The sequence below is a fragment of the Manihot esculenta genome, chromosome 6, assembly GCF_001659605.2.
Source record: "Manihot esculenta cultivar AM560-2 chromosome 6, M.esculenta_v8, whole genome shotgun sequence".
NCBI lineage: Eukaryota > Viridiplantae > Streptophyta > Magnoliopsida > Malpighiales > Euphorbiaceae > Manihot > Manihot esculenta.
In genome coordinates, this window is record NC_035166.2 from 21,624,766 (window position 1) to 21,642,363 (window position 17,598).

Here is a 17,598-nt window from a genome sequence, read left to right on the forward strand (position 1 = left end):
GTATTTTGCATTATGAGCCTCTCTCATAATGTCTCCTTTTAGCCCAATGTCATCTGGTACACACAATCGACTCCCATAGCGGAGGATCCCCCTATTGTCGAATCTGAACTCACTGTCCTTGCCTGACTGAACAGTCCTGGCAATCTTCACTAATTCTGGGTCCTCATGCTGTTTCTGAGCCACCTGCTCCAGAAACACGGGTGTCACTTTCATCTGAGCGACCAAGGCACCTGTACCAGATAACTCCATCTGTAGACCTTCCTCAATGAGCTTGTAAAACTCCTTCACCACTGGTCTCCTCTCTGCCGTGATGTGGGATAGACTGCCTAGTGACTTCCGGCTTAGGGCGTCTGCCACAACATTCGCCTTACCCGGATGATACTGGATCTTGCAATCATAGTCACTCAGCAACTCTACCCATCTCCTCTGTCTCAAGTTCAAATCCCTCTGACTCAAGATGTACTGCAAGCTTTTATGATCTGTGAAGATCTCACATTTTACCCCATAGAGGTAATGCCTCCACATCTTGAGTGCAAAGATTACTGCTGCCATCTCAAGGTCATGTGTGGGGTAATTCAACTCATGCTTCTTCAGTTGCCTAGAAGCATAAGCAATCACCCTCTCATTCTGCATAAGCACACAACCCAGTCCCACGCGGGACGCATCACAAAAGACTGTAAAGTCCTCACCACTAGATGGCAGAGCTAAAACTGGTGCTGAAGTCAACCTCTTCTTGAGCTCTTCAAAACTCTCCTCGCACTGGTCGGTCCACAGAAACTTCTGACTCTTCCTGGTTAGTCTGGTCAGAGGAGCTGCTATCTTTGAGAAGTCCTGAACGAACCTCCTGTAGTAACCTGCCAAACCCAAGAAACTCCTGATCTGTCACTGAAGTGGGTCTAGGCCAGTTAGCCACAGTCTCTGTCTTCTTGGGGTCTACCTCAATCCCATTCTCTGACACTACATGCCCCAAGAACGAAATGCTCCTCAGCCAGAATTCACATTTAGAGAACTTGGCATACAAGCCATGTTCCCTCAAAGTCTGCAAGACCAACCTCAGATGATGGACATGCTCCTCTGCATTCCTGGAATACACTAAGATATCATCTATAAAGACAATAACGAAGTGATCCAGGTACTGGCTAAACACTCTGTTCATGAGATCCATGAATGCTGCAGGGGCGTTAGTTAACCCGAACGGCATCACAAGGAACTCAAAATGCCCATATCTGGTCCTGAAAGCTGTCTTTGGTACATCCTCTTCCCTGATCCTCAACTGATGGTACCCCGATCTCAGATCTATTTTGGAGAAACAACCCGCTCCTGCTAGCTGGTCGAATAGATCGTCGATCCTTGGCAATGGGTACTTGTTCTTGGTAGTGACTTTGTTCAACTGTCTGTAGTCGATACAAAGTCTAAGGGATCCATCCTTCTTTCTCACAAACAACACTGGAGCACCCCAGGGTGAGGTACTCGGTCGGATGAAGCCCTTGTCTACCAACTCCTGCAACTGCTCCTTCAACTCTTTCAATTCTGCTGGCGCCATCCTGTAGGGAGGGATAGAGATCGGTCTGGTTCCAGGCATCAGTTCTATCTCGAACTCTATCTCCCTAGCAGGTGGTAAACCTGGCAGTTCGTCTGGGAACACATCTAAGAACTCTCTAACCACTGGCACCGAGGCGGGCTCTCTAACCTGACTATTTAGCTCTCTCACATGAGCCAAATACCCCTGACATCCCCTCCTAAGCAACCTACGAGCATGAAGAGCTGAGATCATACCTCTAGGTGTACCCCTCCTGTCTCCTCTGAAGACAACCTCAGATCCATCCTGACCTCTGAACCTGACTACCTTGTCCCTACAGTCCAAGGTAGCACCATGGGTAGATAACCAGTCCATCCCTAGAATGACGTCAAAGTCTGTCAAATCTAGAACCACAAGGTCGGCGGACATGCATCTTCCCTCAACAAAAACTGGACTACACTGACAGACTGACTCTACCACTGATGGATCACACTTGGGTCCACTGACCTAGAGAGGACACTCTAACCCAGAAGTCATCAGACCTAACCTCCCCACGGCTCTCGGAGCAATAAAAGAATGAGATGCACCAGGGTCCATCAATGCATATACATTCGAACATCCAATGACGAGATTACCTGCCACCACGGTGTTGGATGCGTCTGCCTCCTGCTGTGTCATTGTGAAGATCCATGCTGGGGCTGATGGACCTTCACCTCTGAAACCCGCTGAAGAAGAGGCTGCTCCTCTCCCTCTGCCTCTGCCACTGGCCTGAGTCATGGCTGGAGCTGCTGGCTGCGCTACACTGCCTGAAGCTGTCTACTGGGACTGAGCCATCGGGGCCGCTCTTGGACAATCTCGAGCTAAATGCCCCTCCTGACCACATCTAAAACAAGCGTTCGTCCCAAAACGACATACTCCCTTGTGTGGCCTGCCACACCTTGCACAAACTGCATTATCCGCACCAGAGCTTGAGCCACTCCCAAATCCCAGACTAGACTTGACCTTATTCCAGAACTTATTCTTCTTACCCTTGGGTTTACCCCATCTCTTACTGCCTGAAGCTGCTGCACTCAAGGTAGAGGGATCTAACCTTCCCCCTCCCGGAGTTTTAGAACCAGAAGCTTGTGCCACTGTCTGTTTGACTGTCCCCTGAACGATGGCACTAGCCTCCATTCTCCTAGCCATGTCTACTATGGCATGAAAACTCTCTCTATCTGCTGACTGTACCAAGGAGGAATACCTGGGATGGAGCTTCATGATATACCTCCTCGACTTTTTCTGGTCTGTGCTAAGGTCTTGCCCTGCAAATGGCAGCAACTCCATAAACCTGTCAGTATATTCGTCTACACTCATGTCATCAGTTTGCCTCAACTGTTCGAATTCTATCATCTTCAATTCCCTTGAACTATCAGGGAAAGCCCATCCTGCAAACTCGTTTGCAAACTCTTCCCAAGTCATGCTGTCCACTCTCGGTTTCACGTAATTCTTGAACCACTCCCGTGCTTTCTTGCACTTTAGTGTGAATCCAGCCATTTGAATGGCTCTACTGTCATCCGCCCCTATCTCGTCTGTAATTGCCTTGACCCGCTCCAAGTACACGAACGGATCATCACCGGTTTCAAACTGGGGAGCACCCAGCTTCATATAGTCTGTCATCTTAACCTTGCTCCCACTGGCTGAGCTAGGTCTAGGTGGCTGAACAACTGGGGCTGCTGGTTCTGCAGGTGGTGGAGATGGTGCAACATTTTCTGAGGTAGGGTTTGCTGGATTTGGACAGTAGGGTGGAGGTGGATACATTGGGTACTGAGAGTATGGTGGGTATGGCATCTGTGTGGGATAAGGGGTGAAACTAGGGTAATCCGATGTACCTCCCACCGAATACCCGGGATGTTGTGAGAAATGTGGGTAGTGAGGTGGCTGTACAAATCCCGAGGCCTGAGTGCCTCCTTGGGATTCTCCCATTCCTTCTTCTGGCATACTGACTCCCAAACTGCCATCCCTCCTCTGTTCCACGTCCATATCATCCCCCATATCCTCTGACGCTCCTCCCTGAACTGTTCCTCTGATTGACCTGCTTCTACCCAGATCCAAAGACCTTCTAGGGTCTCTTGCTATTCTGTCCCTGTTGGACCTGCTAGACATTGCCCTAGGCAATGCTGGAGGACGGGCGCTCATGCCCTCATCCTCAGGTGGTACTCCAGTCAATCTTGCTGATCGACGAGTTCCTCTCATCCTATTTTCTGAAAAACAGTGCACATCACAAGCAACATTAGCATCATATGGTTCATGTGGGCTCACATGAACCCTCATCACATACATCACATATCATAGCATATCATTAATGCACATGCATATTATCATGGCATTTCACATCATCATGCAAGACAGGACTCCTCATCCTATCCTAATGGACATGATCTTTCCTATTGTGCTTGACCTTCTATAACCTCTATGAGCCCGACACTCTAGGTCCGACCATATGAACCTAGGGCTCTGATACCATTCTGTAACGACCCGAAAATCGGACCGCTACCGGCGCTAGGATCTGGGTCGACTTAAGGCCGCCGGGACCCGTAGCAAGCCTGACATAAAACCTGTGAACCTGTATAATCCCATACATGATCAACAACATGCATAAAAATTAAAACTTTTCTTTCCATGAATATCAACCAAACTCAACCTGTGCATAAACATAAACATAACTTTGATCCCTCTGTGGGATCTCAACTGTGCCCCAATGGGAAACATAACATCTGTTGAGTTGGTTTACATAAACATCATCAATATCTCTAAGATCATGTATTAAAAAAGGGGTACAACATTCTATGGTCAAGCACACACTAACATCCATAAACCTCATTACATAACTATACTGTACTTTTACATTACAATTTGATCATGTCCATTGCTAGCTATTACATAAACATGACTTCTTTACTCTATCCGGACTCCCGCACTATACTGCACCTGCAATCCTGGGGGTAAAGGGAGAGGGGTGAGCTAAAAGCCCAGTGAGTAGAGCTAGTAAAACACATTAACACTATGCTCAAATGGAATGCATCATAACACAAACAATTCACATAAGGGTTGGGTGAACTTGTCACCAATTAGTCCAAGTTAACTCTGTGCCAGGCCGTAGCATGGGGTCCTGGTCTTCCTGTCATACATACATTACTTACCATTATCCCAGGGCCTCCTCTGGGCTCCTGGTCTTCGAGTCCACTATCGTGCCAGGCCGTAGAATGGGGTCCTGCACTTCCCTTACTCTGTGCCAGGCCGTAGAATGGGGTCCTGGTCTTCCTGTCTTGGACTAAATGGGTCATCCAACATTCACCCACATCAACAACAATAGATGCAATGCGACATATTCGTGAAACTAATGCAATCATCCTATTGCATAATCATGATGCATGAAACATGATAAAACATTTAATTTTAAAAGATTAAGTTTAGTCCTACTCACCTCTGGCTGACTCTGACAACACCGAAACAGCTGAACTCACTGCTGGGGTCCTCGGTTCCTCGGGTCCGAACCTACACAGGTGGACTCAAATGAGGGACCAAATACACCTGAACATAACTATAAACTACTCCCCAAAAACCCCCTAAAACATCATGAAATAATCACATAGAGATACGCATGAAATGGCTGAACAGGGCACTTTCGGCGGCAGGTTCGGCGGCCGAAAGTCCTGGACAGAGACGAAACTCAGGTAGGTTCGGCGGCACCTTCGGCGGCCGAAAGTCCCAGACAGAGACGAAAGTCTCTTTTCGGGGGCAACTTCGGCAGCCGAAAGGCCTGCCTCCCCAGCCATGTTCGGCGGCCGAAAGTGCCTTCGGCTGTCGAACCTGGTTTCTGCCAAAGGGCAGAAACTTGGCTCCTTTGTGCATTTTAGCCTCCAAACTCACCAATCATGCATATACCTCACTTAAAACATGCATACAAGATCCTAGGGGCCTCAAACAAGCATATACCCCAACTACAACACTTCAAACATACTCAAACATGCCACATTGCTCAAGAATCACATAAAACCTAACATAGCTCAACATATACCCTAACATGCATTCTACCCCTTAAAACTTCATAAAACTTGTTTAAATCATACATTGAGCTTAAGATCGGCTCTTACCTCTTGAAGATCGAGGGTTGAGGAGATCTAAACTTGGAGATGGGAGAAGTTCTAACTTTTGGTCTCCAAGCTCCAAAACTCGTTCTAAGCTCAAAGATCTTCAAAACCAAAGTTATAAACTTGTAAAGATCATGGAAAAGGAAGGAAAAACTCAAGATTGGGGAAGGATGACGGAATGCTCACCTTGGCCGAAATGGGGAGAAAAAGCTCGCCCATTTTCGGCTAAGGGACCCTTTTATAGTGGCTGGCCAGACCACGTTCGGGGGCCGAATGTGCCTCTGCATCCATGCAATGTTCGGCGGCCGAACTTGACTTTCGGCGGCCGAACATGGACTTCCCTCACTCATGCTTTCGGGGGCCTAACGTGCCTCCAAAACGCATGCATGTTCGGCGGCCGAACTTGACTTTCGGCGGCCGAACCTGGGTTTTCCTCCAAAGACTTTTTCATGCAAAAACTCATTCAATTTCATACTCAAAATCATAAAACACATTAAAACATTTTTATAAAACATGATTCTACCCTTCTAGAGGTCTCTGACATCCGAGATTCCACCGGACGGTAGGAATTCCGATACCGGAGTCTAGCCGGGTATTACAGATTTTACCGACCTGAATCAGGCCTGTCCAAAAGATTGTTACCCCCTCCCCGATATTAATAAAATGGTCGACTCTACGGCCGGTTTCGATTACATGTCTTCTTTGGATGCTATGTCTGGCTATCACCAAATCCCAATGGACAGGTCAGATGAAGAAAAGACCTCGTTCATAACAGAAGAGGGGACCTATTGCTATAAAGTCATGCCCTTCGGGCTGAAAAACGCCGGGGCAACATATCAAAGACTAATGAATAAGGTCTTCAAAGATCAGATCGGCAGAAATGTAGAGGTGTATGTAGATGATATGGTGGTCAAAAGCCCCACTTTCCAGCAGCATATGATAGATCTGAGGGAGGTATTTGATGTGTTGGAACAGTATAGAATGAGGCTGAACCCAGCAAAGTGTGCTTTCTTCATCAGAGGAGGAAAGTTCCTGGGATGCATGGTGAGTGGGAAAGGCATCGAGCCCAATCCAGAGAAAATAGAAGCTATACTGAATATGCCAGAGCCAACCTGTGTAAGGGATGTCCAGAGACTAACTGGGAGAGTAGTGGCGTTAAATCGCTTTATGTCCAGGTCGGCAGAGAAATGCTTGCCATTCTTTAAGAAGTTGAGGAAGGTAGCAAACTTTGAATGGACGGAAGACTGCCGAGAGGCTTTCGAAGAGTTTAAAGGCTACCTTAGCTCCCCCCATGTACTCAGTAGCCCCTTGGAAGGAGATGAACTTCTGATATACTTGGTAGCCTCTGAACAAGCGATCAGTGCAGTATTGGTAAGGGTAGATGAAGGAGAACAAAAGCTGGTATTTTACATCAGCAAGGTACTTAAGGGTGCCGAGACCAGATACCTGAACATTGAAAAGGTGACGTATGCTCTGTTGCTAGCAGTCCGGAAGTTTAGGGTCTATCTGGAAAGCCATCAAGGTATAGTGATGACGGACCAACATCTGAAGAAGGTTCTACGCAGGCCAGAAACATCAGGTCGGATGCTCGCTTGGTCCATGGAAATTAGCCCTTACTGCCTAGAATATCGACCTCGGAACTCTATAAAATTTCAGGCCCTTGCTGACTTCATAGCGGAATGCTCGTTCAACGAGGAACAGGGAGAGTCATCTTCTGAAGCATCGGGGAGTGAGAGAAAAGAAGAGCCTCTCCAAGAATTTGACTGGAAGTTGTATGTAGACGGGGCATCAAGCGCCAGGGGCAGTGGCACCAGGATAATGCTTAAAGGACCTGGAGAGTTTAAGGTCTACTACGCCCTACGCCTAGAATTCAAGGCCTCCAATAACGTGGCAGAGTATGAAGCTTTAATAAATGGGATGCTGGTGGCAATGGAGGTAGGGGTAACCGACCTTGAAGTGAATAGTGACTCCCAGCTGGTGATCAATCAGATAACTGGGGTATATCAGGCCAGAGATCCAATCATGCAGGATTATTTAGCAAAGGTAAAAGCCATAGAAGCCGAACTCAAGGGTCGGGGAACCATCGTCAAATACCAAAGAATAGCTCGAGAGAGAAATGAGGAAGCGGACCTGCTTAGTCGGTTGTCCAAGGAAGAATTAGAACAGCTCCCTGACGAAGTATACATACAGCATGTCAACACACCTGCTTTTAATAAAACAGCCACTGTATTGCAGGTAGAACAAGGCCAGACCTGGATGACCCCATATCTGGAGTATCTGGAAAAAGGAAAGCTCCCTGAAGATAAGGATGAAGCAAGAAAGATAGCAGCTCGAGCCGCTAACTACCAAGCAGTAAGGGGGACATTATACAGAAGAGGGAAGTCCAGCCCCTGGCTCCGGTGTGTAAGCCCGGAGGAGGCAATGAAGGTGATGGAAGAGATACACAGAGGAATATGCGGAGCTCACGAAGGGGCAGGAACACTGGCTAATAAAATATTCAGGCAAGGATACTACTGGCCCACTGCCAAAAAAGAGGCAGAAGAGTTCGTCCGGAAATGCGATGTATGCCAGAGGTTTGCTAACGCCATCAATATCCCAGCCACTCCTCAATCCAGCATATTCAGCCCGTGGCTGTTCTCACAATGGGGAATAGACATCCTAGGGCCCTTTCCCAAGACCACGGGGCAGAGAAAATTCGTGGTAGTGGCTGTGGAGTACTTCTCAAAATGGCCAGAGGCGGAGGTAATTCCTACAATCACAGCCTGCCAGATGATAGATTTCGTATGGGGGCACATCATCTGCAGATTTGGCATACCTAGGGTGCTCGTTTCAGACAACGGCAGGCAATTCGACTACAACGCCTTCAGAGCATTTACGGCCAACATAGGCATATGGCACAAGTTCTCCTCAGTGGCCCATCCTCAGACCAACGGCCAAACAGAGGTCACCAACAGAGCTATCCTCCAGGGATTGAAGAAACGGCTGGATGGGGCAAAGGCGAACTGGGTGGAAGAGCTCAACAGTATCCTGTGGGCACTCCGAACTACCCCCAGAACGTCCACTAAGGAAACGCCCTTTGCACTCGCTTTTGGCACAGAGGCCGTAGTCCCAGTCGAGCTGCAAATCCCCACTCATCGAGTCCAATTTGCTAATGAGAGCACTAACGATGACAAGTTGAGGAGCAACCTGGATGCCCTCGAAGAGGTTAGGGAGGAAGCCCAAGTCCGAACTGCCGCTTATCAACAACGAGCAGCTCGCTACTACAACCAAAGGGTCAGGGAAAGAGGCCTAAAGGTGGGAGACCTAGCCCTAAGAAACCTGGAGGCTACGGGAAAGAGAGCGGCAGTAGGCAAGTTAGCACAGACCTGGGAGGGCCCCTTCAGAGTAGCAAAAGTGGTCAGGCCAGGAGTATACCGAATTGAAGATATACAGGGAAACCCTGAGCCCCATGCCTGGAATATCCAGCACTTGAAAAGGTACTTCCCTTGAGGTATCGTCAAATGCAAAAGACCTATTGTATTTTAAAGGCATGGTAATAAAATAGGCGATACTTATCGTTTCAATTCATTATTTGTCTCTACTAACATTGCTTTCATGAAAGAAACAAAAGGGAAAAATGAAACAGGCATAAATACCCAGGACCTCAGTTAGGCACAAAACCAGCTGAGATGACGAAGCGACAGTAAGGCCAATGAGCCTGAATCTTGCCCAAGACCTCAGTTAGGCACAAAACCAGCTGAGATGACGAAGCGACAGTAAGACCAATGAGTCTGAATCTTGCCCAAGACCTCAGTTAGGCACAAAACCAGCTGAGATGACGAAGCGACAGTAAGGCCAATGAGCCTGAATCTTGCCCAAGACCTCAGTTAGGCACAAAACCAGCTGAGATGACGAAGCGACAGTAAGGCCAATGAGCCTGAATCTTGCCCAAGACCTCAGTTAGGCACAAAACCAGCTGAGATGACGAAGCGACAGTAAGGCCAATGAGCTTGAATCTTGCCCAAGACCTCAGTTAGGCACAAAACCAGCTGAGATGACGAAGCGACAGTAAGGCCAATGAGCCTGAATCTTGCCCAAGACCTCAGTTAGGCACAAAACCAGCTGAGATGACGAAGCGACAGTAAGGCCAATGAGCCTGAATTTTGCGCAAGACCCCAAAAAGGAGCAAAAACGGCCGGCGGGATCAACAAGATCTCCCCGGAGCAAAAACGGCCAGGATCCCGTAAGATCTCCTGGAGCAAAAACGGCCAGGATCCCATAAGGTCTCCTGGAGCAAAACGGCCGGCGGGATCAACAAGATCTCTTCGGAGCAAAAACGGCCAGGATCCCATAAGATCTCCTGGAGCAAAAACGGCCGGCGGGATCAACAAGATCTCCCCGGAGCAAAAACGGCCAGGATCCCGTAAGATCTCCTGGAGCAAAAACGGCCGGCGGGATCAACAAGATCTCCCCGGAGCAAAAACGGCCATGATCTCGTAAGATCTCATGGAGTAAAAACGGCCGGTGGGATCAACAAGATCTCCTCGGAATAAAAATGACCTGGAGCCCTGAAACACAGCCCGTATGAGGCTCGTCAAGAAAGCAAGAAATTAAGCGTTGACTTCACAAAAAAGAAGGAGAATTTCCGAACTCATGAGCCCGTCATACAAACAACGCAAAAGTTGTAGCACAAAAATCCAAGCAAATAACAAAAATCCGAGCTCCTTAATCCGCTGAACGGACGAACTCACGACAAAAGCAAATGATCCCACCCACAGCTCGGATTAACTCACAATAAACAAACGCTTAGCAAAAATGACCCTGGGAGAGGAAAACGACAACACAACTGAACTCCCCCTCCCAGTGGGGCATACAGCCCACACCGCACCAACTGACAAAGGATAACGTCAAAGGAGACCAGATACCCGAACTCATTACCAGACAGAGAGGTAAAATCGTCTAAAATAAAGCAGCGCCATTCCAAATGAAGTTTAGGGATTTACCCCCTCACCACTCACGTCATAAATGCTGAGGAGGTAAAAGGGGCAACTCGAGGAGAAATCCAAGGGCATGAGCAGATGAGACCCCATTTTCAGCTCTTATCAAATTGGAACTAAGGACAAAAAGGCCAGTCCTGCTTATCACCTTCAAAGGTACGTGATCTGACCTATTACTATTAAACAAAGGCTGTATGCCCGAGCTCATAATAACGAAGTAATAAGAGAAATATGAGGATGTCCTTGCAAGAATCATAAGAACTTGCAGGTCGAGAGTCTAGTCCCATGTTAAAAACAGAGCTCATGGGTAAAGATAGTCCAGCCCGAAAAGAGCTTACAGATAAGAATGCCTTAGCAAAATAGATGAGTCTATAAGCCAAAAGTTCAGTCAATTAATAGAATTTTAGTTCTGATGAGTTTGAAAGCAAAAAGAAGAAAACAAGCAAAATAAATAAAAATGAAATTTCATTCAAAGAAAAAGAAGAGTTACAATCTAATCACCCACACTACTGAAGGAAAAACCGTCCTCAAAGGACTTACATGCCTAGGTACATTATCATCTACATCACTATCACTTACACTATTATTTTAGCTTTCAATGAATCCTTACAGCTCGGAAGATGAGCTTCACGAGTCTGTGGGATTCCCCTCTTCTTTTTTAGCTCGGCAGACTCCCTATACTCCTTTAGACGCTCCTTACATTCCAGCTGAACTCTGCCTCGATATGATAGGCGAACTGAACAAGTTGATACCCATGAGCATCTCTCACTATTCCGTCATATGCTGTGAGTATATCACGCATGAAAAACATAAGTCTTCAAGTTAAAATCCCAGGAAGATTAGACTTGTCGACTGGTTACTGAATGAACAAAACATTCCACGGGAAAATTGACGAGGCATTCTAAAGAGCAATGGAACAAGTGAATGTTGCAAACCTACACACGTACTATGTTGGACTAATTTTAGCAGGTTACCCTGGCTTCCTGATTTAAACATAGCCGTTGATGCATTGTCCTCACTTGCATATTTGTAAGCCAAACTCTGAATATCACGGAACACATGCTTGAAAGCATCAACAGAAGCTCGGTTGAGTGCAGCAAATCTCTGTCCCTCATAGCACAAACGCCCTATATCGAAATCCTGACGCGAGCCCGCCACGAGCCGCTTTATGTTACATATGTGAACTGCATCTTGTATTCCACAATAAATCTCAGAAACCATGTTATTCCATGAGTTTGAGTCAGGAGCAGACGTCAGGGGCACCATGGGAACTTTCTCCTTCTTCTCGAGAGGAAGAAAGGCAGGAGTCGGTCCTCTAGAAGCCCAAGACTTCTTTGGAACGTGAACCAAGACGAGCACTTCGGTGGAGAGGGGGCGCTTGCCCCCGACCTTCTACGCTACACCCCCATCATCTACAAAGTTGAGTCCCTTATCCTTGGCAGTCGGGCCAACCTCGGAAAGGACCCCATGGAGATTCCTCGCAAAGGCGATCTCAGCCCTGCTTACAAGGGTCCTCATCTCAGCTATGGAGGCCTCAAGCCTCTCTCCAGAAGCATCGCCAAAAGACGGGGCAGGCTTCGCTCTCATCAACCCGGAGTCCTCGCTCGGCCTTAAAGACCGAGGGGACCTGAGAGCTTGAACAGTTGGAGCGGCTGGGACCGACCTGTCGATACTTGGCAACACTGAAGATTTGGCACCTTGAAAGCTCAGCTCCGAAGCTTGGGCAGGAGCAGGAGAAGAAGGCCGGCTAGACAACCTAAACGATATGACTTCGGCCACTTGTTGGGTAAACCTCCCCGCCGATCGCCCTACTAGGAGGGCATCTGGGGCAACGTTCAAGCTCCCCCTGGGCAGCGTAAGAGTTTTAGGGGGCTTAATCTGATCCTCGTCTTAGAAGCTGCAAAAAATCCAAAACCGGGGCAAGTCAGAACGACTCTCAATAAAAATCACAGAAGCAAGATTAAAACGGACCTCCACGAGAGATAAAACACCCTGTGAACGTAAAACCTGCGCTCAGACAGACAGATTCTAAAGGAGACATGAAGAGAATGAAATTAGGGGTCAGCGTTTGAGGAGCAATCTCGAAACATTAGAAAACCCCGTGGAAGAAAGAAGTTAAGGGGAGAGATAAACCATACTCTTTCTATTTAACAGAGAAGACTAAGCTCACACCTTTCTGAAGATAAATTATACCAGAAGCATGCGAATCGGAAAGAAAGATCCTTCAATTCGGTAAGGGTCCCGAAGCTGGCAGTAGGGACAATATCAAGATATACCCTAAGAATGAGGTTTTTATACTGAACGGGATGATGCTAGACTCTAGTCCAACGATGCCAGGATCCTTAAAAGATATTCATGAAAAAGGAAGGAAAGCGTACCTGAAAAATAAAAGCAGGAAAGTGGAGATGGCAGTACGCACGAAGAACAGAGGAAAGCCAGAAATGGAAAAAGACAAAGGGGACTCGAAAGTCAAAATGACAAAAAGATGAAAAGGCGTTATGAAGGAAGCAGTACATAAACAGGCGTGGTCATAATGATTCTTGGGATTTACCCTCTCATCAGTTGAGGCAATAACTGACGTGAAGGTAAAGGGGCAATTGATGACCGCTGGGTTTCTTCACCCCGGTCTAAGGTCAGGCCCATTAGGGCAGCTCATAATCTGAAGGCTTCTAGGCCCCCTCCAAGAACCAGGTCCAGTCCATTCTGTTCAAAGACCGGGCTTCAGTCCGTTTCTTCAAAACAGGCCGGTTTAGCTCTTCCGGCCTGATGGACAGATCCTCTCCGGGCCTAGTCTCAACCTCATCCCCCGGCCCAGCTCAGAATTAGAAAGGAGTTCAGCCCCTTCGCCTTGTGGGACCATCCGCATGCGCGTCCGGGGAGAATCAGGGGCCATTACGCATTGGACAGAGATCTGATTCCCTCGTACGTTCGTATCAACGTAGCAAGGACAAGTGGCCCAATGATACACGTTCTGTTAACACGTCACTAGCAGACAAAAGGAAATATATAAAAGGAGAAATACTCTCCTCTAAGTCTAAGCTTTTCCAGTTTTACAGAACTCATTGTAAAACCCTATTTTCTGGATCTGAGATCATCAACAGTTAATCACGATATTTTGAAAATTCCCAGTAGTGGTGGGGTGGGGAGTGATATGACTAGGGAGTCTTAGAAAGGGCGTGTTGGGACGTATTTGTATGTAAGTTATGGAGTATCAAATAGATGTGACCACAAGATCTTGGAGGGTTTCTAACTTTGCATTAACGTCAAGGGTTTTGGTAAGTAAGAACAAAGAAGAAAAACAACAAATGATGTCCCCTTATGCTTTGTTTCTATCAAGTGGCCTGCTCAGGTGGGGACTCCAAATGCCGACAAATTTGGATGTGTAAATGAGCTCACTACAAAACATTTTAGCTTCTGGTTTTTTTTTGTATGTTTTCTCATACACAAAAGCAACGGACATATGTATTCTTATAGTATTTGAATGCTCATTTCTCCTTCAACCATAGTGAAGGATCATGGCTGTTGATGTTTTTCAAGATTATGGCTGCTTCTTTACTTGCTAGATAAGGCTTTTTGTTCTTGGAGATGAGAAGTATGACGAAAACAACTGAAATTTGCAACAATTAATTACAATAACTAGAGCATTAAAGTAGGAATAATGTCCTAGCAGCCATGAGACAAAGCTTCTGTCTGAGCAGAGACTGAGACAAGAGCCATAACTTGTAGTAAAACTCTCAAGGATTCCTCTGTAAACTGCTGTTGTTGTTGTCTTCTGTGAGTAGTACAATTTTGAGTTTGAGCCATTAACAGAGTAGTTGAAGACAATAAGTGCAGGCAAGAACTTGTTTGTCTGCTAGTATTCAGAAACTCATTTCTTCTTTCTCTCCTTTGTTGTTTTCCTCTCTCCTTCAAATTCTCCCCAGTATTTTTATATTGCTAAAATTGTTTGTATTTCTTTTTCAAGAATGATAAAAAACAAAGAAAATTTGGGCCCAGACATATTCAATTCCAAAAGTGCCTGAAATTACCTGTCAAAGAGGCTGATCCTGATGCTTCCAATAGCTGGGGCCACAGCTATGAAATTCCCCATTTTATAAATTAACCCAGAAACATTCTCAATTCATTTATTTATTTATATATAAAATAATTTAACCAAAGCTTAGATCTTAATATACATTATTTTATTTAAAATAAAATAAAATAAAATAATTATCCTTGGTTAGGCCACATCCATGACCTAATTCCAACAATACCCAATAAATTCACTAACTTTTGGTTTTGATTTAAATTTATTTATGATCTGAAGTCAAACAAATTTTATAGTCTGCTGATTTTGACAGCCTCTAATCTTTTAATTATTATAGTGCACTTCTTGTAAGTGTCACCTTTGCACAACCTTTTCTGGTTAATTACATAGAATCAGTTCTGTGCTAATCCAAGTATGAAATTCCATATACTTGACTTTTTTTTAATAACTTTTTTTAAAAAAAAAAATTAATTTTTGGAAGAAATTGAGTGGAGACCACTTATCTACTAGTTTGGAGAGTACAAATGCAAGTGTTGGATTTGCTTGAAATAGAAAAATAAATTACAAGTGGGAACTGAGATGGGTTGGGACCCAACCACCACATGATAGGTGGGGAAGTGGTGGTGGGGTCAAAACTGGGAGGATGCCCCTACTCCAACCGACTGGGTCTTTAGAAGCAGAGCCCAGAGTTGGTGGCCGGAGAAAGTGACATCCATTAAAAGGTACAACGGAGAAGACCCTGCAAACACCATATCTTTTCCAATCTTATAGATTCTGAAAGATAGAAAATTATAGTGTCAATGAAGAAGCTCCCCCATCTAAGCTTAACCTTGTAAATCCAATCAAGGGATACGAATAATTTATTTAAAATTTAAATGTTTGAATTAAAATATAAAATAACGATAAATATTCGATCATATTTAATTATTTGAAAAAAACTATATTATAGCTTCAGAATTTAGAGAGGGGGTAGATGTGGACAAGTACCAGAAGACCTAACTTTGGAGGCCCTCCCCCCCCACAAAAGGCCCAAGCTGTCCCATGTGCATGTGAACATGTTTCCATCAATTTGCCAGTTCAATCACAATCAAAATCATGTTATTTTTAATTTAATTTTTTTACTTAATCTTTGGGTGCCTTACAGTTTTCTGAATTTTATTTAAAATCAGAAGAAGATTTTTAATTTGTTTCATAACATGTATTTATCAAAGTTTTAAAAACAAACGTTTAATTTTATTTTAATTGTATTTTGCTGATTTAATAAATCTAAATGGGAGAATAATATTTGAAAAATATTGTAATTCGCCATTGAAATGGGAAGCTTCAGCTATCTAATCTTCGTAATTGAAAAAAAATGGATAAATTAGTCGTCGTCTTGTTAAATTCGACATCGTTTTGCTTTCTTTATCTATTTGTTAATACCTTTGATTTTCTTACTCCATTCTATCCATTCACATGCTAATAGTTTTTGTATAATGACCCAATTAGAAAAAGACAAGTGGACATAAGTGATATGATAAAGAATAAATTATTATTAATTTATCAGTTTATGTCAAAACGCTTATGCAATAATTGTGCATGACATTGACACTCTGTTTGCATATTTTAAGGGGTGAGGAAAGAAAAATATTTTTATTTTTATTTTTATAGTGTTTGGAAAAAAATATATTTTATGTTTCCTTTAATTTAGAGAGAAAATAAATAAAGAATTTTTTTTTTCTTTTTTATTTTCCTTTCTTTTTTCAAACCTAGAAAAATCAATTTTTTTTTTTTTTATTTTTACATTATTTTCCTTCTTCACTGCTGAAGCTCAAACTAGTAGTAGCAGTACTGGGGTTGGTGCCATTATAGAGATGGGACTTGGATAAGAGCTGCTCCCTCATTGCCTGATTTTTGTTTTTTTGAGAAATTAAATTTTCATTTTTGATATTTCTTTCATTTAACTTATAGAAAATAATTTACATACAAAAAATATTTTATAAAAAAAATATCTAAAACATTAACTCATTTTTATTATTTAATTGCAATATAAATTTAAGATTTAAATATAAAAAATTAATTACATAGTGAAAATTTTAAAATTATAAATTTATTTTTAATTGTTTAAGTTTTCTGTTTAATCAGAAAAATAAATATTTTTAATTAATATGTGTTTATATTTAAAGTTTTTGAAATTTAATAATTTAATATCAAATTAAAATTTTCTCTGTAAGTAGTATTTTTCTGAAACAAAAATTGATAAGTAATTTAAAAATTAAGAGAACATAGTAACATAATTTAGGAATGAAAAAAGTAATTTACTTTATTTTTTTATATAATAATTATTTTAGAAAATTTTTCTAAAAAAATAATAATTATTATTTTTAAATTAATTTAAATACAATATATGAAATAATTTCTTTCTAACTAAAATATTATTTTAAATAAATATTGTGTGATAACATATATAAATTTTTCTTTGAAGCTTAATTAAGTGTAAATAATAAGTCTGTTCGCACGTTTAAAATACTAGAGAATTAGTTTGTGAGGAGATGAAATGTGGGTATTTGGGTATTGTGGATTTTGTCTAAACAAATGCTTCTCTCACTTTCTAGATGCTTCAGCTTAATGGTTAGCTAGCCATGTCTGGATAAGTTTGTAGGCAAAAGAGGATCCCACCCACTTGAATGGTGAGGTTGACTCCATGAAGGCTGGGACAGGTGTTAACAACTCCTCAAACTTTATTATTTCTCTTAAGAATTTGGAATTGGTTGGAGCTTGGAAGTGGCATACACATATGCTTCATCACTCATCTTTCAAGCACTTCTTTTCTATTCTCATCTAATCTCTTCTAGTAAGTTAAAGTTGACTATTTTAACTTTTAAAATGTCAAAAATGAATGTCCACCAAATATTTTATTAGGATTCTTTTTTCTTTTAAGAATTTTGGTAATGTGCTATTGAGCTT